This window comes from Ostrinia nubilalis, chromosome 24 (genome assembly GCF_963855985.1).
Source record: "Ostrinia nubilalis chromosome 24, ilOstNubi1.1, whole genome shotgun sequence".
NCBI classification, from domain to species: domain Eukaryota; kingdom Metazoa; phylum Arthropoda; class Insecta; order Lepidoptera; family Crambidae; genus Ostrinia; species Ostrinia nubilalis.
The window spans coordinates 10,690,382-10,714,094 of NC_087111.1; the positions used below are offsets into that span (position 1 = coordinate 10,690,382).

The 23,713-nt window shown below is 37.4% G+C and overlaps 1 long non-coding RNA gene across 1 annotated transcript; it reads right to left on the bottom strand.

Annotated features, from left to right (window-relative positions):
• Positions 1–9,380: 9,380 nt before the first annotated feature.
• Positions 9,381–10,505, bottom strand: LOC135083682 (uncharacterized). Its single transcript, XR_010259677.1, has 2 exons — positions 10,336–10,505; positions 9,381–9,531 (listed from the first exon to the last, which is right to left on the bottom strand). It is a non-coding gene; the product is annotated as an uncharacterized LOC135083682 (long non-coding RNA).
• Between the last annotated feature and the right edge of the window lie 13,208 nt (positions 10,506–23,713).

Below are 23,713 nucleotides of genomic sequence, written 5' to 3' on the forward strand. Positions count from 1 at the left end.
TTAAATTTTGCTTGTTTGCGTTTCGTTCGGAAATTGGGTTACCTTTTTTTACGATGAATCGAGAAAAAGGAAAGAGTCGATTTGTACACCACAATCGATTATTAAAATTACTTGAGAAATTCTAATCCGTCTTACAAGAGCTATGATATTCTCATGTTGGTGATACCTACTGAGACGACGTTGTTTCTAATTTACTTCTCATTGTCTGAATTTTGGCTTACCAAGTCAAATGGATATCGCATACCCATTAAAAAGACCCCGATGCTTCGTTATTCGCTTTATGTGAGAAGGAACTGTGGAATTACGGTCAAAGTTTCACTACCTACCACACCACAGTCCCTTAGCCTCCCAGGGCGGGAGATGAGTGACTGGAGGGCTGGGCGCACACAGCTGATAATCCCGTCTGACCCATAACACCAGAATGGTCTGGTGCAGAAGGATGTTGGGCTACTAATTTGATAGTTAAAAGGTACTAACTCATGCCACATGCCACGCCAACAGATGGTGTCAATCATAGAGTAACTTGTGGCAATGCTGGTGGGGCGCCCTAACGCTTCCTCCATCATTGTAGGTAGGTACCTAACTCACGTAACGCTTCACTAAAATATCCACCTACAAATATTAAGCCTAACTACAACCAAGAATATTACTTACACGAATTTCGCTAAACAAATAACCTAATACAAGAGAAATCTAAAACAAAGCAAAATGAGGAAAAATACGTGACGCCATATCGTAGGCGTTCGCGCCAAAATATTAAGCGCGTGCGTTATTTGCGAAGGACGTGACGAGCCGGAATCTTTATAAAAGAACCTACTCTGTAAATGATTTCTTTGCACATGTTTCTATTTTGTCTCTTTCACACAAAAGTAGTTCTTACATCTAGTTTACAAAGAAAGAAAATCGCCAAAAAACCGCGCCAATGACTTTTCGGCACGTTTAAAAATATGAAATCTTGACGAAAATGTACATACTTCTACAGGACATACGAGTTCGTTTCAGCCAAATGACGTCCACCGCTGGACAAAGGCCTCCCCCAAGGCATTCTACAACGACCGGTCCTGCGCTGCCCGCATCCAAGGTTCTTCCCGCGACCTTCACCAGATCGTCAATCCACCTAGTGGGAGGCTTGCCCACGCTACGCCCGTGGTCGCCGAATCCAACTCGGCTGGGCAGCGTTCGGGAAGCTTCGCGATATAGGTACTCACGTCCTAAATACCGAGTGTCTCGAGACAAAAGTCTTTGACCAGTGTGTGTTGCCAGTGATGATGGATCTGACTGAAACATGGGCCTCATAAGAAAGCTCAAGGTCACCCAAAGGGCGATGGAGAGGGCTAGGCTCGGAGTTTCCTCGCGTGATCGAATCAGAAATGAGGAGATCCGCAGGAGAACCAAAGTGACCGACATAGCTCACAGAATTGCTAAAATCAAGTGGCAGTGGGCGGGGCACATATAGATGACCCACGCTGAACTGTCCCGCCAAACTCAATGACAGGGGGGCGCTACCATCGTTCAACTATATGGTTTCCAACATGGCAAAAATCTGAACCAGCGATCCGGTATTGACGGTGGCGCCCCACTGTCAATGTCATCGACAGGACAGTCCAGTATTTTGGAACTATACCTACTCGTAGAGATGATGGCCGTTGGGGCAGAAAAGTTCTCGAGTGGCGACATACGAGTACCTAATGTTAATAAATAATAGAAAGGTCACAGACTGTTATCCGAAATTCATTTTGCTATAAGTAGTTGTCGAAATGGCAAACGAATAAAATTTTATGATCCATTATTAATTAATGCTTTCAATTAAGTATTTAACGAATTCGTGTTAGTTTGCCGAAGCAATTATCGGAAAGGGTAAATTTGTATTGGAACGATCAGCGAAATAAAATGGGAAATAAACGCCTAAAAATACGTTACAGGCCAGATAACATTTAAAGTGTGCATGTACGGAATAATAGTATTATAAAATGCTCAAGATGAGTCTCTTTATTCATACTTGGTAAATGATCAGTGTGGGACGTCCACGCACAAGGTGGACCGACGCTGCATCACAAAGGAAGGCGCTGGACGCAGTCCGCTACCAACCGGGCAACATGTAAAGCATTGGGGGAGGCCTATGTTCAGCAGTGGACGTCCTATGGCTGAGATGATGATGACGATGATGATGAAATTATCAACAACTCTTTAATAGTACCTAACTCATGCATAGCAATGTATTCTTAAAGTGTATTAGCTGAAAACCACGCGGGAAAAAGCTAACCTACCTAGTTACATAAGATTCAATTTGATTTAAAAAATTAAACATCTCAGTTCTCCATTGATTTAACTAGAAAAGAGTCTATTCAAGATTTAAAACCAGCTCTACCAGCCTGGCTAATACTGAAATTGTGTGTACTATAAGCATTCACTATACAGTTTTTGAGAAGCCTGCCCCGGGCAAATTTTCTTGGCGGGCTACAGTTCCATAGCCGCTACGAGAGGCTGCTCAGATGACTTATCTTTTTATAAGATCAAATAGGCACTTGAGTACTACTTAATTTGTTTGGCAGCCGTCTGGCTTGGTGGTTTACAAACATAACTAAGTATCTAGTTAACTCAGAATAAACTAATGCCCGTTTCTAAAACGGGGTGCAATGGGGAGGTATTTTTATCACTACTACATAGTCCCTAGTAATATTATAAATGCGAAAGTAACTGTCTGTTTGTTACACTTTCACGCCTAAACCACTGAACCGGTTTTGATGAAATTTGGTATAGAGCTAGTTTAGTTAATAAAGAAATTTGATTTGATTTAAGTCCCGGGAAAGGACATAGGATAGGTTTTGTTTTGGTTTTTGAAACAGGGACGCGCGCGATATAGTTTTTTTGAGACAGAAAAAAATTCACGCGGGTAAAGTACATTCTATGATCTGAGACTTATACCTACTTACACCCACTCCATTAGTATTCGCTTTTGTGAAATCCTACGTCTTAACTATATTATTATCTATTTCTGTAGGTAGTCATTCAAATGATTACAACTTAATGTAATTTTATCTTAATAGGATATCCGTTTTCAAAGCAAGATAATGAGGGTACGTAGACATAATTTGAAACCACGTCTGAGAGAGACTTATCATTCAGATTCAATCATATTTTGGTAAACGTGAAATAGGATTTAACAGAATAAGTATTTAAGTAGGCTAATATCATAAACAGTCTAGTTTTATTTACGACTAGCTTTTGCCCGCGGCTTCACCCGCGTAAAATTTAGTTTGTCACAGATCGTCATAAATTATAGCCTGTATGTTATTCTGGGCTATCAACAATTATACTGTAAAGTTTCATTAAAATCCGTTCAGTAGTTTTTGCGTGAAAGAGTAACAAACATCCAGACATCCACACAAACTTTTGCCGCCCGCGACATATCCCGTTTTACCCCCTTAGGGATGGAGTTTCGTAATTTCCTTTCTTAGCGGATACCTACGTCATAACATCTACCTGCATGCCAAATTTCAGCCCGATCCGTCCAGTGGTTTGGGCTGTGTGTATGTATGTGGTTTAGATAAAAAATAAATTCTATGCAGCAATAGATTGATTAAAATAAAATTCTAGTTAGTTATGTTGTAATGGGTGTGCCATACAAAGTTTCTTTGCTTTAAGAATATTTTTTGCCACAAAAGTGGTAAAAAAATACACATTTCATAACAAAAATCATTCCTGAAAAATTAATCTTATTTTTTTCAGGACGGGACTCTAACTTTTTCCTTTTTTTACAAAACAGTAATAAAATACATACTGTTTTCGTTTTGTAGGTTTCTTCTTAATATGGGGATAAATATTCTAGGATTTATTTAAGTTGTAGGTACCTTATTCACTTTTTCCACGCTCACAAAAAATACAAACTACGATAACCGGTCTCATGTCGGATTCAGACTTGCTAATCTGTTCGTCCATTTTCTTTTATCTCAAATAAGTAAAACATGGCGGGCGAACTTATAAACTTTGTATCGGATGTTAGGAATCGCTTTGTTCAGTACCTCCAGCATGAAAAGCTTTCGACTTCGAATCGCTTGCGCATTAGAATAGGGATGATGACTGGGTAATGAAATCGAAATTCTATTTAGTCCGTCAAACAGATAATTAGAAAATATTAGACTCATATTTTTTATCTTTTTCCATAATCGAATAATTACAGTGTTAAAATTATTGAGTTGAAATGTCGCGTGACGTCACTTTTGAGTCAAAATTCTACTCAAGCGTGACGTATCGCGCCATTTCAACTCGATGTAGCACTGTTATTATTTAATTATGAAAGAAAATAAAAAATATGAGTCTAATATTTTCTAATTATCTGTCTGACATCTGCCTATCGCCATTAAAAGAATTAGGTTGAGTTTCACCATCTTATATTAACCACTTTAACGTTAAAAATCTGTCAAACTTCATACAAAATACCGGTTGTAAAGTATGTTGGTGTAACTCAGCCTTAGTAAAAAAGCGCCCCTGTGAACGTGACGTAAAGTGAACTTAATGAGAAATGGTAGCACGAAATTAATTTTGACAATTTCGTCGTCACATTATCGTTGAATTCGAAGGCTGCCTATCGAATTTTGTGGAATACGCAAACGATTCGAAGTCGAAAGTTGTTCGTGCTAAAGGTACAGGGTCCGTGGAGATAGGTATATTTTTGATGGGACGCACTGATTGTGAAAGATCTTTGGGAATATGTAAGGAAATCTACGAAGTGGCCAGTTATAGATCTGGGAATAGGTACATAAAAAGAGTCGAAGGATTTGACTTGGCTCGTATTCGAAAGATTCTAACACGTATCGAATCAAAATCAAATCAAAACTTTAATTCAGTATGTAGTTAGGCCCTCTCTAGGGCACTTACTTATACACGTCCCAATTAAAGCTTGCTCTACCACCATTTCGGGACAACATGGGCTGGTGCTGAGAAGAAGTGGCGGAAGAAACTCAGTCACCTTTGTCAGCCTCTTTTTCAATTAATAAAACCTCGTATAGGAAATGCATTAAACAAGATTTATGTTAAGTGCGAGCTAGGCATTGGTAGCTAAAACATAAATAACCTTCCTTCTGGCACAGTCGGGTAAAAAAATAAATAGGTAGGTTTTTGGTTTTAGAGGCGAAATTCTGCATATTTAGAATAGAGCGCTAGATTTCCGTATACGAAATCTAGATTCAATTTGAATGCTTCTAAAGTAAGAAAATTAAGTCAACTGTGGACTGTGCAGCATTTCTGAGAAGTTAACTTACAAACTGTTAATTAAAATTGTCTGAAGCAGTAGAGATAACGTATTTCTATAACTAATTTCAGCTCGTGGCTTTGCCTGCATGGTTTTCTGTCTATTAAGTATATCATCATCATCATTTCAGCCATAGGACGTCCACTGCTGAACATAGGCCTCCCGTAATGCTTTCCACGTTGATCGATTGGTAGCGGCCTGTTTCCAGCGCTTCCCTGCTACCTTCACGATGTCGTCGGTCCACCTTGTCGGATTAGCAAGCTGAAGTGGCAATGGGCAGGGCACATAGTACGCAGAACTGACGGCCGATTCTGGGTTCTGGAATGGAGGCCGCGTATATTTTTGCTAGAGACCTGATAAAGGTAGCAGGAAGGCGCTGGATGCAGGCCGCTACCAACCGTGCGATGTGGAAGTCATTGGGGGAGGCCTATGTTCAGCAGTGGACGAGGCTGAAATGATGATGATGATAAAGTATAGCATTTATAAACCCCCACCCTTTACCCTGATATTAAATTAACTGCAAATAAAACTCTCGTCAAAATACGAGTAGATCCAGTGGTTTTGGAAATTGAAAAATGTTAGAAAACAAGCTGGCAATATAGAGTTTTGTTATTTTTTATTCTTTTCAGTTTTTCAAACATACCTATAATAAAAAGTTGTTATTATTTCAGTTAAAGACACTGCAATTTTTTTAATCTTAGAGATTTCTAGTTGGCATGCCTACAGCTAACTTATTCATCTGAAGTTTCGAACGCTCAAAATCGAATGCATCAAGATGTTACGTGCTCGCAACTGGAAACGAACTCATCGCAACATTCTTAACTATCTCAACGCCCGTTAAATGAACTGCAAACACTCAGCACTCGTTATCAGATGCTGGCAACGATTCCTGATAGAAGCACTCTCGTTAAAGTCAACTGAAAGAGGGCACTGCAGGTGGGCTCAGTAAACTCACCATTTAGCTAAAAAAAGCACAAACACTATTTTGAAATTAGGTAATACCAATATAGAAAATGTAATTTTTAACTAGTGTGCGACACGTATGTGACTTTTTAATTAGTTAGTGTAGGTTTAAACTACAATCAGCGCGCCGGCACGTCGGCGAGCCTCATGGAGGTGGAAGCGGGGGCGTCTACCTCCTAAAACTGAGGCCCGAAGTGCGTTCAGAGTCCCCGTGCGCTTTAGAGGGAATTGTCTTGTTGAGGGCGACCATTTGAGTGAGGCTGTGGCCAAAGCGTAGGGGTAGGTAGGTACACAAGTACTCTACTACAAATAACCCACGGGCTACCTGGACTGCATTTTCCTGGCGAAAAAAAAGTATAGACAACACTGACATCATTATTAGCTATTTTTAGAGCTAGTTATTTTGCACACCACCAGTGTGGGGAGTGTAGGTCAAGTCTTCAAATGTTTACTTAAAAGAAAGGGTTAGAACTCCACGGAATGAAAGATTTGCTTCTACAGACGACAGCACATCAGACATCCTACATAATGTCTTACAACTACCAGAGTTTAGATTAATGGCTGTCATCTGTACCTACTTAGTAGACCTACTCATTATAGTGACATTATGCCCAAAGTCAGTTGCAGCGGCGTTGCATGAGGTATTCCCGCTGCGGCGGCGACATTCGACGCGAACCGATGATATTCTACCCGCATTTCTTGCGCGTTTGGAATTTTAAACTTTCCGATTGAAAACCTTTGTAGATACTGTGGATTTGCAAACGAGGTGTCGCATTTTGCTACTTCGCTCTTGTAGAATATTGTCTAACTAAAAGATATTTAATTTATAGATTTTGCGTGATTTTAACTTATCTACCTAAGTAGTACGAGTTACTGTCCATATCACATTTTAGATTTTCCTAAATGCTTTTGATTTGTTCCGTTTTATCATAAATAACATTTTTACTCTTTATAATTGAAGAATATTGGACATAACTATACGAGAAGTCCGTAAAAATCCATAAAATAGAACGTGTCAGTAACAAATCAGGGCTTAAAAAAAGTGTCAGACCTTAATCTTGAGCGTTTTGAAACGAAATGCAAAACTAGATAAAGTATAACACATTAAACTCACTGTCAAGAACGAGAGTGCGGCCTAAAGACACGTTTATCTCATTCACCCTGGAGCCTCCATAACTGAACAAGTTCGAACAACGCACGGCATAACTTAACCAATTTATTGTTTAAAACTAATCAATGCCGTAAGAAATTACAAAGTTTCCCAAATTACAAGTTTTAAATTAATGTAAACTTCAAATCTTTTGGGACACAACTTGTAAATAGAATAATGTTGTTTATATTTGGAAAATTAGGGGTTTTGAATAAATAAAACATGGTTTAAATAACTGTCTAGGCTAACACAAAGTTGGTAATTAGAGTAGGTAGGTATTCCCAAAGGACGCGTATAATATTGTGAAGTACCTACCTATGACAATATTTAAACATTTAAAAGAGTGTTTCGTAAGTTTGGGTCTGTGTGAGAGAGTGATTTAGATATGAAAATATAGAAATAGTTGTAAGCAGATTCATTACATCGAAGAGAAAAATATCCCTTCTGACCCACCGCACTACCAAACCACACTACCAGTAGTGTCGTGGGGAATATTTTTTCCCTTCTGCACTACCAAGCCAGTAGTGTCGTGGGTATCATACATCTTCATTCCCATCGACACTACTACCATAACTAAACTCTTCAAAACTCTTTATAAATCTCAATACAAAATAGCTTTTGACTCAAAGTTGTCTCCTGCTTCCACACTGCGAAAACTCTATCACACACAACCTTCTTCCTTCTTTACATCAAAGTTTGACATACACTGTCATCCAATACTTCAACCACTTGTCAAACATATCAAAAATACCGTAGATCCAAAGAAAAATACAGAACCAAAATTCGCAGTATAAATTTTTGATGTGCCTGATCTGTTGCCCGCTTTGCCCTTGGATATCCTGGCTCCCTCTTTTCATCCTCTGTCCCTGGATCCTTTGTGTCCCAAGCCTTTGTCCAGTTTGCATGCTGTTCTTACCAGCATTCTGTTTCATGTGGTACGAAGATGAGCCTTAAAGACTAAGCACAAAAACCAAGCACAAAAAACCAAGCTCAATTTTTGCAAGCTCGAAAACGGAGGCTAAAAATCAAAGCAGATGTGTCTTATGTCCATTATATTACCGTTGTTAGTGAGTCCATTCGTGTCGTGCATACCGTGTTGTGATTGCTGCTTCAACTGTATAGTGCCAAACGAGAAGAAAGACGAATTTGGTTGAAGCTGATAAAATAACCAAGCAAGCTTGAGCTTAGTTTGGTACAAACTTGATAATAAGCAAGCAAAACAAATAAGAAGAAAAAGAATACAGAATACCTATATAAAATTGAAAGCGAAGAACGGAAAAAATAAATAATTTGATAACCCAATCTGAGCTTAGTTCACTCCAAAGTTAAGGCTCAAGACTGATGTTTAAGCTTACTTACTAATTTTAAATGTGTATGTGCGTACCATGTCTATTTTGCCCGTTTCTTTTTTCTCCACTTATTGCGTGCTTTCCTATCTTATGTCCCTCTTGCCTGGAAAGCATTCGTGTTGATGACGACCAGCCGCCCAAACCTGAAAATAGGGTGACGTCACCACAGGAGGACGTGACGTCACCAACACAGGTGGCATCACCGTCAGAGCCCAGGAGAGCTGATACAACTATTGTATATAGAGTATGTTACGTGAAAGATGATAAATAAAGTGAATTCTTGAATGCCTTGTTTTCTTTATCTTATTTACTCTATCAGTGGTATATGGGCAGCACATCTGACTATGTATTTTTGTTGCGAAATAGCTTTTATTTACAACAAAATAAAATACATTATTTTCTTTGAATTTTGTGCATTCTTTATGGTAACTTTTCCTAGTTTTGCTGCGGTATTTAGTCTCTACTGCAGAAACACGACCCTCTAATTTACCAGAGACAGAATGTAGGCCAAAATCCTGCTGTCCACACGGGTTGTGGGACGCCTGATGTCCCATATTATGTGTCCCATACTTAGTCGCCTTTTGCGACATCAATCGGAAGAGTTATGTGGTCTTATTACCTATACTCTGTTTGCTACATGACAAAAGAATCTAATAAAACTCTCACATAATATTGTTATTTATTTACAAATTCACTTGAACGTAGCTACTATATGGGATGGTGGATTGGCTGCGAAGGCCTGGCCTTCAGGTCTATGGTTTTGCTGTACTCATCTTCCACTTCGAAGCTCACCACTAAGCATTGGCAGCATTTCATACCTTCAAGATAATAAAGAAGCGTTTTATTTTGACATACCCTTTAACTGGTATAGAGAACAATATTTTTCATTAGTTTTGTACCTTATGTTTTCTCGATAAGGTTCAAAATATGGTGGCAACAATTCTGCCACTACCTGGTAAAGGCTTAAACTACCTAGCAGGTCTCCTACTTGGAGAACTGACGATCTTGTAAAGGTCGCGGGAAGAACCTGAATGTGGGTAGCGTAGGACCGTTTATTATGGAAATTCTTGGGGGAGGCCTTTGTCCAGCAGTGGAAGTCTTTGGCTGGAACTAAAGATTGCTATAAGAACTTCATTTAGTTGATTACGAGCAAGATGTTCCTTTTTCAATGTGTCTGTCTACTACCGTTACCTAGAACTTATTTAGTTTTAAAAGGCAGATAGTGGTAACTGAGTTTGTTGCACTGTTTCTTCTCAGCACCCAGCACTTATAAATTACCAAACCAAAGAACGTCTACTGGACAAAGGTCTCCCCTCAAGGATTTCCACTACGACCGGTCCTGTTCTGCCCGCATCCAGGTGCTTCCTGGGACCTTCTCTAGATCGTCAGTCCATTCACACTAAGTTCAACACAGCACGTCTTTAATAAAAATTTAAAAGCGAAAGGTCACTGATTGACACATTTATCACGAAATCTCAGAAACTACAAGTGCTAGGAGTCTCAATTTTTGCATGGGGGTTCCTTTTAGAAGCAAAATTCAACCCCTAAGAGGGTAGAACATTGGGTAGAACGGGGTCCATGCGTACGAAGTCGTGGACAGCCGCTAGTATGGATATAAATACCTCTGACACACATCGGCAAGCACGACAAACAAGGGCACAGGATGGAGGGGAAACAGCATAGTCTCGGCACACACAGACAAAAACACATGGAAACACATTTGTTGATTGTAAATACTTATTTTTATGTTAAGTCCAACATTCTGATTGTAAGGTGTTCAAAGTGTTGCTGTTGTGACACTTGTGACGCGGCCATGATGCACACTCGTTGACTTTTTGTTTTTTATTTTAAGCAAGCAGGTTAAAATTGTGTTCTGTCGTCTATGACGTGACTTGAACTCTATGCTTGAACTGTTTGAGCTTAGATTCTTTTAAAACTTTTGCCGTTAGCCTCAACTGAACTCTCTAAGGCTCTGGTAATTTGAGAAACTTGTCTTCGATTGAAAATATCACTGAGTAAATTTTGTCTCTATTGTAGTAGATACAAAATCACCATAATCCATGTATTTTGCAGTTACAGTAAATAAATAACTCGTCTAAACTCGCAGCTAGAAATGACCTAAATTATACGCCTCACTGCATTAAGAAAACAAACCGAGTTGCGAAAACATTTTAAGGATTCTTCCGTTACGCGAACGCTAAGAAAATGTCTGAAAACAAAAGTGTTGCCATAATAAAAGTGTTGCCATTGTAAAATAAAAACTGCTCATACTGCCGGACAGCTCTCAAAGAAGCGATGCGCGAACTTGTTATTAGAAAAGAGCAGTTGTATTTACCCTCTCTCTGGGGAGGTGGTGTGAGCACAATAAAGAGGGATAAAGAAGGCTTTCCTTATTATTGTATTAGGCTGGATTACACCAATTTACTTTAACTGTAACGTCAAAAGTCTGTCAAAGTACATACAAAATACCGATTATGGTTATAGGTACGGTTATGTAAGGTGGTGCAACTAAATCCTTAGAAAAATAGAAGTTAACTCCTGTTGGTTTGTTGCTCTCTGATTTTAAGTTTTCTTTATTAGGGTCTCTTTCTTATGTTGGTTTGTTTGGTATTGCTAATAGCTGAAGATGGTGATGTTACTGGAAGGAAATTCACCCACTACACTTCCCATGTTCCCCTGGTTGCTATAGGCTGACTGATTTAGGATCACTGATTGCATGCAGTCGCTCTCTGAAACCCCGGAGACTTACCCATTAGTAGGTTAACGTAATGAGAGTTAACGTATTTGCCCTCACCAGTTGACTGTCACTGTAGGTAGAGTAAGGAACTGTCACTTGCCAAAAACCAAAGTAAACGCTCAAATCAAATCAATTTTTTTAGTTATGCAAGTAGGCTCCCAAAAAGCACTTTTACACGTCCCAATCCTACCACTGCTTCGGGACAGTAATATGGGCCAATGCTGAGAAGCAGCGCTATAATTGTCCGCCTGAAGCAGTGGGAGGACTATAGATTTTGCACTTACAAGATGATGCCACTAAAGTAAGGTACTGTCACTCGCCAGTGGTGCCAACTGTTAAGTATAAACACGAGAGCCCTCATCTAGTGGAGAAACCAGTCTATTGGTACAAAAGCTTTCACAAAACCTTCTGAAGCTAAGCTTTAGTGCAAGCTTAGAGTTGACGCCTCCAGCTCTGTTGGTACGGTTTAATTTCCCACAAGGATGGCTCGCTGCGGGCCAGTGATGGGAAGAACTGTTAACGATAGAAGTGAATGGTGCACTTTTAAAAACACAGTAGTGTGTACACTTTCAGTGTATTGTAAGCAATCTTTTTAATGTTACCTGTGACCATTTGTAGCGACTAGAGTGGCCTCGAGAGTTTTAGACGATTTAAAAAAGGTACTTGGGATTCTTCAATTGCAATAGCAATAAAGATTAGATTTTTTTATGCAGAACAAGGCAGGCACCTGATGTTAAGTGAGATGCAGTCTAGGATGGACACATACCTGCCCTGGAAGTGCCTATTCTCTCTCGAGCTATCAAGGCCCGGATTACAGTTTCCGGTAAAGAAAGCAGCGAAATCCAGTTCACATTTTAAATGCTTCTTTTCTCGATATCGACAAACGGCAAAAAGGTGTCTATCGATAAAAACGCTGCCCATCCCTAAACCAGTCTTTACTCTAACCACGTTAAACACAGTATTTAATTCATAAGGGCTGACTTTCAGAGCATCTTTTTTGCCCGTGAGTTGTGCCTGAAACATTTTAGTTATGTTTGCTAACGAACTTAAGTTAATGCTCACACATAAGACGGAAACTCTAATTATTTTAATTAATTATATTATTATATGACTGTGTCTGTCTGTAAATCTTTTCTATTGATCCAATTTAAATGAAAGGCATAGATAGATAGTTTGGGACCTAGCTAAAACATCTGATAGATTTTATCTCGGTTTTAGAAAGGGGGGCGCGCGCTATTCCTTTTATGACAGAACGATGTCCACTGGGGCGAAGCCGCAGTTTACCTGCTTGTATTTTAAAGAGAGTGTTAAATTGGTCAAAAGAGAGATGCAGGTTGTGGCGCGAGAGAGCTGATCATACCTGCCCTTTTGTCCCTATATCTGAGAGTCCTCCACCTGGACATGAGCTCCCCTGGCTTACCTGGAAGTCTTTAAATAGACTTCGGACACAGGTCGGCCGTAGTAAGGACAATCTGTTCAGGTGGGGATTCTTGGATGGCTCAAACTTGGAGTGCAGGTGCGGTTTTGTTCCCCAGTCGATAAAGCACATAATGTCGTGCTCTGCGTGTCCAAACAACAGCACGTAGGAATATTTAATGAATGCTACTGACAATGCCATTCTTGTAGCGGAGTTTTGGGCTGACACTGTATAGATTAGTTGTCAACACGACAAGAAGAAGTGTTAAATTGTAGCTAAATAATTTCAATGTATTTTAAGTATGGCCTTAAGCAGTAGCATTACAGTTATTCAGTGCAGTCCGTTTTCAGGAATATCTACAGCATTACACTCAAGCCGCCCTGAAGTTCGCCTGCATTCGCTTATGTCGTGGTGCGACCACATTATAGCGAATCTGTGTAATCTTCTTTTTTCTGTGGATTGTAATGGCAATCCAAAAAAAAATTAAAATTCTTCCCATTGGAGGAAAAAGTGAATAAGTTTCAAATTCAGAAAAGAAATTGGACAAGGGTGCAAGTCGCTTTCAACGGGCTAATCTGGAATTATTGGGTGAGGCTTATGTTCATTTGCTCAGCACACCCACCCTGCGGTTAAAATGATGATGATAGATGATAACATTTGACGTTTTTTGTGGCAGCATCGACATTGTAAATCTTGATTGAGTATAAATGTACATAACTAAGATACTCTTTCTCAGTACTCACCTATGTTAATATTACACAAAGTATTTTATTATTGTTTAACAAATTGTAAGATTTATGACTATAGTGTGTATGTACCCTAACTTCGAAACTGCGGACGTCTCTCGTTGTCTCTCGTTTGCAACGTTCGGGAAGATTATTCGGAATTCTGTTGTATTCCCGCGAAGTGTACCTTTACGAAGTAAAAGTATTACCAGGAATTTCCTAGTGGGAATGGTGAGTATTTTGTAGAGTATTAATTAAGGATAGAAATACGTAGTTACCTAATTATAATAGTCATTGTTATTTGGGTTCTTTTATGGTTACTTTGACGAATTAATCCCACTAATATTATACTTAAATGGAAAGTTTGTGTCGATGTATGGATTACTCTTTCACGTAAAAACTACTGAGCGGATTTTGAAGAAACTTCACAGCATCTTAGTTTACATATTAGGCTATAATTTAAATAACGATCTATGACAAGGCAAATTTCACAGGGGCGAACCATAGGGACAGTTTATCAGAGCAACTGTTTTTGAAGGACCGAACGCGATAATCAGGTATTTAACAAAAGCAGTAAGGCTCAGAAATAAATGCAACAACAGTTTGCCCAAGTCTGCCAAATAATCTTCAAATCCGAATCCAAAGACAACTCCAACTAATTTAAAACAAGCTCGACAAAATCACCAAACCCTAGTTGCTATTTTGCTGTAGCCACAGAAAGTTTGATCCAGTCGATCCGAGAATACCTTAATAACTAGGGAAAACCGCGGCGTATTGTAGACGCACACAGCAGTTTCATTTGACTATGTTTTTACCCGACTGCGTAAAGGAGGGTTATGTATTTGTATGTACCTATATGCTACTTTTAAGTGTTTTGTGAAGTCATAAGTTTGAATTTGGGTTGATGTCCCATTGTAGATTTTTTTTTGATTAATAGACGCCATGAACTCTATAACAACAATAGGGATAGGATCTTTGATCTAAGGTAGATCAAGGTTAATAAACATTTACCTACGTCCTACATACATAATTAGTTGTATGACAGAGTTTACCATCTCTATTAAGATAAATAGAAAGAAAATAAGTTTTAATGTATGAAACAGACCGAAAGATTAAAGATTTACTTTTAATTGGAAATACTCGAACCTACAGGTGCAAAAAGCTTCTTTTTGAATTGCTATCGAAGATAAAATATACTATGCATAATAAACTTATATTTTCTAACCCCCCTACTGATAAAAGTTACATATCATGCCTTGAACACAAGATTAGAATGACATTTCCCTACTAAGTCACTTTAAACTGGTGTTCAACGTGCGTGTAAACTGCGCGTAACTGTGCGCCTGAAATTGTGCACAGCTTCATTTAATTAAGTTTATACAACAAACTTACTGTTCCCAACTCCATTGGCTTGTAAAATTAATTTACAATTCCGCAATTATGAATGTTAAGTCCGAATGCGATGACGCGGCGCGAATCTGGGAGCGACCATAGTTGGCATCGTTCCGCGGAGTTTAGTCGAATTCTACTTAAAACGTCTAAATTCCTACGCCATGCTTAGAATTCTTATTGTATTTAAGTAATGCTCGCTTTATGTACGAAAACAACTCATTTTTATGTGAGGATAAGCAATAATAAAATTAAACCTATTTAAAAAATTCATAAAACTTATTTACTTTTGTAGGTTGGCTTTTAAAAAGCACTTTTACACGTCCCAGTATTAACCCTACCACTGCTTCGGGACAATAAATGGGCCAGTGCTGAGAAGAAGCAGCGCAAGAAACTCAGTCACTATTTGACTACTAAAACCATAAACATTTTGGCTTCGCCGTAGTCAGTTAAAATTTTTAAGTTGCAAGATTTGCCTACACCAGACATGTGAAAGTAAATAAAAGCTTGTAACAACAATGAACAATACAAAGATTCTCGAATCACCGTGTTTGTAACAGAACTCTTCCGATTGTTATGAAATTTTTTGTATGTATATTCAGTAGGTTTAAGGATTGGATGTTTCTACATTGAACGTCCATTTTGGGCCTTAGCAAAATTCTAGTATTATTTGTATGATAACATCTGATTTAGTTATACTACACTTCGCATATCCACATCTCTCAGGGACAATAGTCTGTTGCCACCAGTCACTTGACACCCACGGGATTCGAACCCTAGCAATAGCACAATTCGCAAGTTGCGGCAACAATCGCGGAAGTTCCTGTCGAGTTACAGTCAACAGTCAGCCTGCATGCGGAGTAGGGTGCGGACACATGGCTTGTAAGGATGGCGAGCATATAAATATTATGTGGTTACTTAAAGTTGCCGTTTTGCATGAAGAATTCAGAGAGAGCAATTTTTATAAACTTTTTAGCTTGGTTTCATGAACATGAATGACCGACCACCTAACATTTTTCATGAATATTTTTTTAGATTTCAGCAAATACCTATTAAGATCAAAATTCTGTCACGTTATTACATGATTTAAGTACGAGATATTCTTAAAATTGATAAATAATGACGATATATCTAAGGCAATAGACAATATTCGTCAGTTTTACAAATGTTAAGTCGTATTCGACTTACCAACCTACGAAAGTAAAATTCAACTAAAAAAACTCAAGCCTTCTCAATTGATTGGTTAAATTTTGAAGTCGACTCTTGATTACAAATTCACAATACAAGCCCTAATATTCTACGATCTCGCGAAACCAGAACCCTAACATTGAATGTCTCGCGGGAATCGAACCCACACCAATATCGCTACTAGCCCAACTTGCGGCAACAATCGCGGCCAAGTTATTGTCAAGTTACAGTCAACAGTCGGCCTGCATGTGGGGTCGAGTGGCGTGACACATACGGGTTTACAGTTTGGCTAGCAATATAAAATATTTACAGAGAATCTAAATAAGGAGCACTAAAATACCATAATTATCATGGTGCTGAAGTACCTAGCTACATTGTATTGTGTAAGAGTTTTTTACACCATAATGTTATCAATTAAATACCATCTTAAACACTATTTTATTTCGCCAGAGCAATCAGGATTGTCTCTTCTAAAGTTCTAGAATTTTGAATTATTTTGTTTACGCCTGGTTTTCGAAGACATTACAGAAATACATAGTGCTAAAGTGTATTATGCATGTTCATCCTCAGGCCTACCTGTTGGGAAACTCGATTAAGGTCTTCGAGCATTGTGCCAAGATCTTCCAACGATTCTGCCATGACCACAATATCGTCGGCAAACCGAAGGTGAGTGATGTACTCGCCATTAATGTTTATGCCGAATCCTTTCCATTCCAGGAGCTTGAAAGCGTCCTCCAATGCAGCGGTGAACAGTTTCGGAGATATAACATCTCCCTGCCTAACGAAGCTTATGTCGAATATCCATGTTGCGCCCTACCCAGTTTCAGTTGGGAGCTCAATTCTCGAGATTGTCGACAAGTATGTCTACCTCGGACAAACGATCCAGCTAGGTAGGTCCAATTTCGAGAAGGAGGTCAATCGTCGAATCCAACTCGGCTGGGCAGCGTTCGGGAAACTACGTAACATCTTTTCGTCCAAAATACCCCAATGCCTGAAGACGAAAGTCTACAATCAATGTGTGTTACCAGTGATAACTTATGGCTCGGAAACGTGGCCTCTCACTATAGGCCTTATACAGAAGCTCAAAGTTGCACAGCGTGCTATGGAGAGGGCTATGCTTGGTGTTTCTTTGCGAGATCGAATCAGAAATGAGGAAATCCGTAAACGAACTAAAGTCGCTGACATAGCCCGACGGATTAGCAAGCTGAAGTGGCAATGGGCAGGGCACATAGTGCGCAGAACTGACGGCCGATGGGGCAGCAAGGTTCTGGAATGGAGGCCGCGTACCGGAAGGCGCAGCGTGGGACGTCCACCTACAAGGTGGACCGACGACATCGTAAAGGTGGCAGGGAGGCGCTGGATGCAGGCCGCTACCAATCGATCAATGTGGAAAGCATTAGGGGAGGCCTATGTTCAGCAGTGGACGTCCTATGGCTGACATGATGATGATGATGATGAAAGTGTATTAAAATACTTTCATTTTTACAGACTAAAGTAATAGTTACAGACTTGTCCGTCGTGTTTTTATTTTGATTTAGCTAAAATTTTCAGCTTTGGGACTGACATAGCCCGCAGAATCACTAAAATCAAGTGGCAGTGGGCGGGGCACATAGCTCGTAGAGCTGATGGCCGCTGGGGCAGGAAATTTCTTGAGTGGCGACCACGAGCCGGAAGACGTAGCGTGGGCAAGCCTCCCACTTGGTGGACTGACGATCTGGTAAAGGTCGCGGGAGGTGTCTGGATGCGAGCGACGTAGGACTGGTCTTCGTGGAAATCCTTGGGGGAGGCCTTTGTCCAGCAGTGGACGTCTTTCAGCTTAGTTTACTTATATTTTATTTACCACCTTCGCTTACCCTCTGTGAGGAATCCTCTCTAGCTGCCATCCCTAAACCCACCAAAATTCAAAACCTTCGCTCGCCATCCTTGCCACCCGTGTGTACCATCCAAACTTGGCCACAGGGGAAACGCTAACTAACACCTAACCTAATTGAAAATGCGTTTGCGAATTTATGTTCCGCCCCCATAAAGTTGGTGGCTCACCTGTGTGGTCCCTTATTATTTATGCTGCCAACTTGTATGCCTTGGAGAGCAACTTAATATACCCTTTATTGCTTAGTTGGTTGAATTATGACGGCGTGATTTGATTATGGCGTCTTGTGAATCAGAGTGCCACATCGATCATTGGATCTCATTGATGCAAATGTTTGTATGATAAGTAAGAATATTTTCGTACCCAGAGGTAAGACATACATGAATATAATAACGTTAAATAAGGTTTACTTTGTCTGTACTTCGTTAGTGTTTAATTAAGTACTTTGTTTTGCCACTGCACTGTCCCTTTGTACCTTTCAAGTTTCAAGCTTTTGGTCTAAATATTTTCAAATTACAAATCTTTCATGAGTTACGATGGCCACATGTTTTATCGAGTATTCAAGTGTTGCTTGCTATTTTATCATTGCGATTGAATTTGTGGTTTGTACTGATTTGAATACGAAAATTGTTTTTCCCCACTTTTAAATAAGTTCTGTCTGTAAATTACAACCTAAATAAATCGGACCAAGATTCCTACTGCCAAATTGCAAAGACATAAAAAGTACGAGTATAGTGAGTATAACAAAATTCACGTAATATGAAAACTCATAACCACAACGTAACAAAACTACACAATGAAGTCGAGAAGTCTCGTAGAAACGTTGTAAAAGTATAAAGATTTTACAACCAGTATGACGTTTCGTATTTTCTAGGAATAATAAAACTTACATGGTTCAAAAATTCGAGAACTAGAATTTTATGGAACGAGTTTTACATAAAAGTTTGAATATAAATCATAATAACATCTATGCTTGTACTCGTGCGTGACCATTTCGAAGAGTGTAAATACCTACTGTCATTTTATGAAGTTGGCTGTATTGAAGATTAACCCCGATTCACAAACGATGCTTTGAAGTTTGAATAGAGCTCTGTGATTGGTTCGTGTGTCACCCTGTGCGTCCACGCGCACTGTGAGACCTCATAGTAATGTTTGTGAACACGGGCGTAATTTTAACAGATACTATTGCTGATGTTTCTGCCCGCGACTTCGTTCGCGTGGCATAGTTAGGTACTTTGGGCTAACGCTTACTTAATCTTCATATAAGCTATGTTAATCGTTGGATATCGTCGACCGTTTGGTGTAGTGGTTCGAAACGGACTACTATTACGGAGGTTGCGGGTTCGATTCCCGCACAGTACAAACATTTGTGTGCATGAACATATTAATTTGTTTTTATTGGACTGGGTGTTTTCTATGTATACATACATGTATGTATTTACAAAAAATAAAAGTATTTAAGTATGTTTATATCCTTTGTATAGTACCCATAGTATAAGCTTTGCTTAGTTTGGGACTAAAAGCGCAGTGTAAAATGTCCAAGGATATATTTTGAAAGAAAGAAAAATATTTGTATTTATTATTTATATTATTATCATGTAGCTACAGTTAGATTTGCTGTTAATAAAATTAGGTATTTTGTGTTTCGTACTTACATTGGGTAGAACTTCATTGCATTCTCGATTCCAGCTGGTCTCCATACTCCAAACTTCATTCAATCCCTATACTAACCGACTAGTGCACTTGTCACAAAGTGAAATAAAAAATCATCACACGACAACCTAATCGGCACTCGATGCGTGCTCAAAATCAAAATATTTGAATGTTTCTATGAGTTTATCACTTCATTGCACTTTACAAGACAAAATAACACCAGATTAATACAGGGTGTTAGGTAAATGGGTATATGAGCCGACACTAGCCCATGTTAACATGGGCATATAAATGGTATGGTGAAGCCAGAAATTTGATATCATCATTTTAATTTTTTAAATTTTCATACAAAATACATTTTATAAAATCCGATTTGTATGAAAATTAAAATAATTTAAATGAAGATATCAATTTTCTGACTTCACCATACCATTTATATGACCATGTTAACATGGGCTAGTGTCGGCTCATATACCCATTTACCTAACACCCTGTATACTTAAAATCCATTAAATATTATAATAAAAGCATTGAAACAGTTCGATCATGCTTACCGATCAACTACCCTCCACAAAAATTTTGTCAGTAAATGAACTCCGTTAAACCACAGATTTCTAAAAGTTACTGTCAAACGATCAAACAGCGTGTTTTTTTAAAAATAATTTTGACACAAGACAGAGTTGGCGCCTATTGGCCTTTTAAAATTAGAAAGAATGAGAAGAATACTTGTAGAAGAATCAGGATAGATGTTTTGTTGGTTTTTAAAAAAATATTAGTTAATTTGTATGGTACAAGATTCTCCTACTCAATGAGGGCTATCGTTTTTATACTTAACAGTTGGCACCCTTGGTGATTGACAGGACCTTACTCTACAGTGGCGCCATCTTGATGAGTGCAAATGCGATAGTCCTCCTACCACTTTAGCGCTCACCAGTTGGTGCCACTGTCTTCGCTACTAGCAAGTGACAGGACCTTACTCTACAGTGGCGCTAACTGGTGAGCGCTAAAACGATAGCCCTCATTGAGATAATTTGCTCTCATTTTAAATGTATTGTAATTTATAACTGTCATTATTCTGGTACAGAATTTATAGGTAGGAAGGCAATACTGAAGTTAAGTAAAAGAAAAAAAATGGTGTTCTATGAATACGGACGGGGTATCTGAAAAATCCAAACGGGGGTAAAAAAATAATGACATTAAAACTATACAGTAAAGATTAAAATTTGTATATTGGTACTTCGTATATTTTTTCATTTACATTTGAGTCGATAAGAGTTATAATAGTTTATCGTATAATCTTAGACGATGTAATCATAATAGACGTCATACAACAAAAACGTAACGCATCCGAATGATAAAATTAAAATGATCAACAAATTCTATATAGGTTACAGTATACTAATAGGTAGTATAAATAGTATTTATATATTTTAGAACAATTTTTATTGAACAAGTAGCTAGTTATTAATAAATAGTACAGAATAGCCTATAGGTAATTGTCATTATTAATAAGAAACATTCTAAATTTTAATCTAAATAAGAAATTACTGGCGTATTTTAATAATAATTTATTCACAATTTTAAGACTGTACAAAAACCTGTATAATGTCTTGGAAAACTCTTTGATATACTTAAATAATATTATTTCACAATTTGTCATTTAAAAAATTATCTTTTATTTAAATTATTGCATTTAAATTTCTAAAAAAATTAACGACTATCGCACAACACTTGCTTGAGGCATAGTGATGTGCGAGTGTACATTTTTATCGATAATTCTATCGATGCTTGGTGTACGTAGAATCCTCACAACCAGCATGGGCTCGGCGCTGATTATGGCATTCCAGATACGATATAAATATATTTATGTAATTGTTACTCTGCTCTCAAACATTTTATACTATAACTAAATTATTTAAAGTAACATTTAAAAATGGACAAATTGTTCACGAAACAAACTCGATCTACCGGCTACACGAATAAAAGTACCTGTGCAAAAAATTTATAAAATACATTGGTGTTTTGTTTGTATATAAAATTAAAACAATGAAAAATTACAACTATTATTTGATTAAGATCACACACACTTTGGAAGACTATGAAAATTTTCAATAAGAAAAAAAATATTATTCTTAAACGAAACGTCTTGCACAAACGCTATTGCTCTCTTTATCAGTACGTAAGTAAATTTTAGAATAATTTTATTCTAAAAAACTCTAAATTTTTTACACTATAACAGCAATGGTGTTGTATTATTATTAATTCACTTAAAACAATATTTACTACTTATTTTAGATTTAAATTAAGTATGTTAAAATTCTCTAATGCAAGATCTAATATACACCGATTTAGAATTAAATTGTCGTTGTTGTTCTTTTATAATATTTATAATTATACTTTATATTTGGAGTCAGGATAATATTTACAATATTTATATAATAAATTACTTACGCAGGATGAAAAAGATGTTAAAAACTATCGATCAGTCGTAGGTATAGTCGATAAATGGTTTTTTGATATAAATATAAAACAACTTTTGTTATATTTAACATAAATAAAGGTTTTTGTTGACGATAAAATAAACATCATCTTTAAATCAACACAACAGGGAAAATATATATTTTATATAAGTTAACGAGGATAGCATTTTTTTCTAAATTAACACAGACACGTATACATAATATTATACATATACAATTATTGATAATTTGGATAAAAGTTATTCATAAGATTAGACAAATTTACACAAGTATTTGGTGTTCTTTTTTGGTTTTATATCCTACTATATTCGTAATTACATATACTACTTTACATCTTATAATAGCTAAGTACAGTATTTACATAAGTAATAACAAAATAATAGCGACCAGCGCTTAAAATTATGAAAAAGAACACATTTTTGAAAACTTTTAAGTATTTTTTTACATTTTTAAAAACTGAGACTTAATTAAATTATATACACATAATTATCAAGTGCATCTTATTGTTTGTGTAGTGCTTGTTTAATAGGCACAGAGGCACAGTCATTATTTTATTCAAATAGAATTACCCTACTTTGACTGGTGCGTATTGTTAATATTTTAGATAATTTAAATAACGGAAAATATGAACTTTTTAAAATTTTATATGGTTATACATTTATATAAACAAAATATTTAAATAAAATAAAGACGGTTTAAATAAAATAAGTATTTTGGTTTTTTTAGACAATGTTACATAAAAATGCCTAATATGTAAATAAATACAATACGACCAGCCAACAACACAGCATCTTTACAATGAATTTAATCGGTGGTTGATGAATGAATGGTGCTTAGTGAATTAATAGTGATTTAGTAATTTACTTTGTTGTAAGAGTGTATAAGAGATCAGATATTAAATTTTACAGTACTAATTATTTTAGACGAACTGAAAATGATAAATTACCGCTACAAAAAAACTTATTTGGTTGTACATTTAAGTAGTTATTAATACTAATCAATTGGCATTTACATTTATTGCAACTTTTATGAGCTATAAAAACGCAAGTTTTATTCAACGATAAGTATTTTTGGACATAAAAACAGCTCAAAGATCTATATTAAAAATATAATTAATCAATTTTCATGAAATTATAGGTTAATATCAGTCGTATCTCGTAGCAGTGACTACGATAATGCTACTACGGCGTAGTCACCGTAGCAAAATGGATGCTACGCTCAATGTAGTGCTTCAATAGCGATGACCGCTAAAGCTACGACTACGACATTACTACGGCGTAGTTCTCGTAGCATGCTACGGTGAATTTAAGCTTCAAGAGTTGGTTTGTCTGAAGCTTTAGAGCTGAATTACGATTTAAGTAATTACTTAATATCTCAGCTAATGCCGAGTTTATTTTAGTTTCAGTATACTGTAAATTATTAAACTCTTATGAAATAAATATTTATTTTATCTGTATTTTATTTAGGGCTCATTTTGTAATCGTCGGATAACTTGAAATTGAAGAATAAGTTTGGCACATTGACAGTTTTAGTTTGGGAAA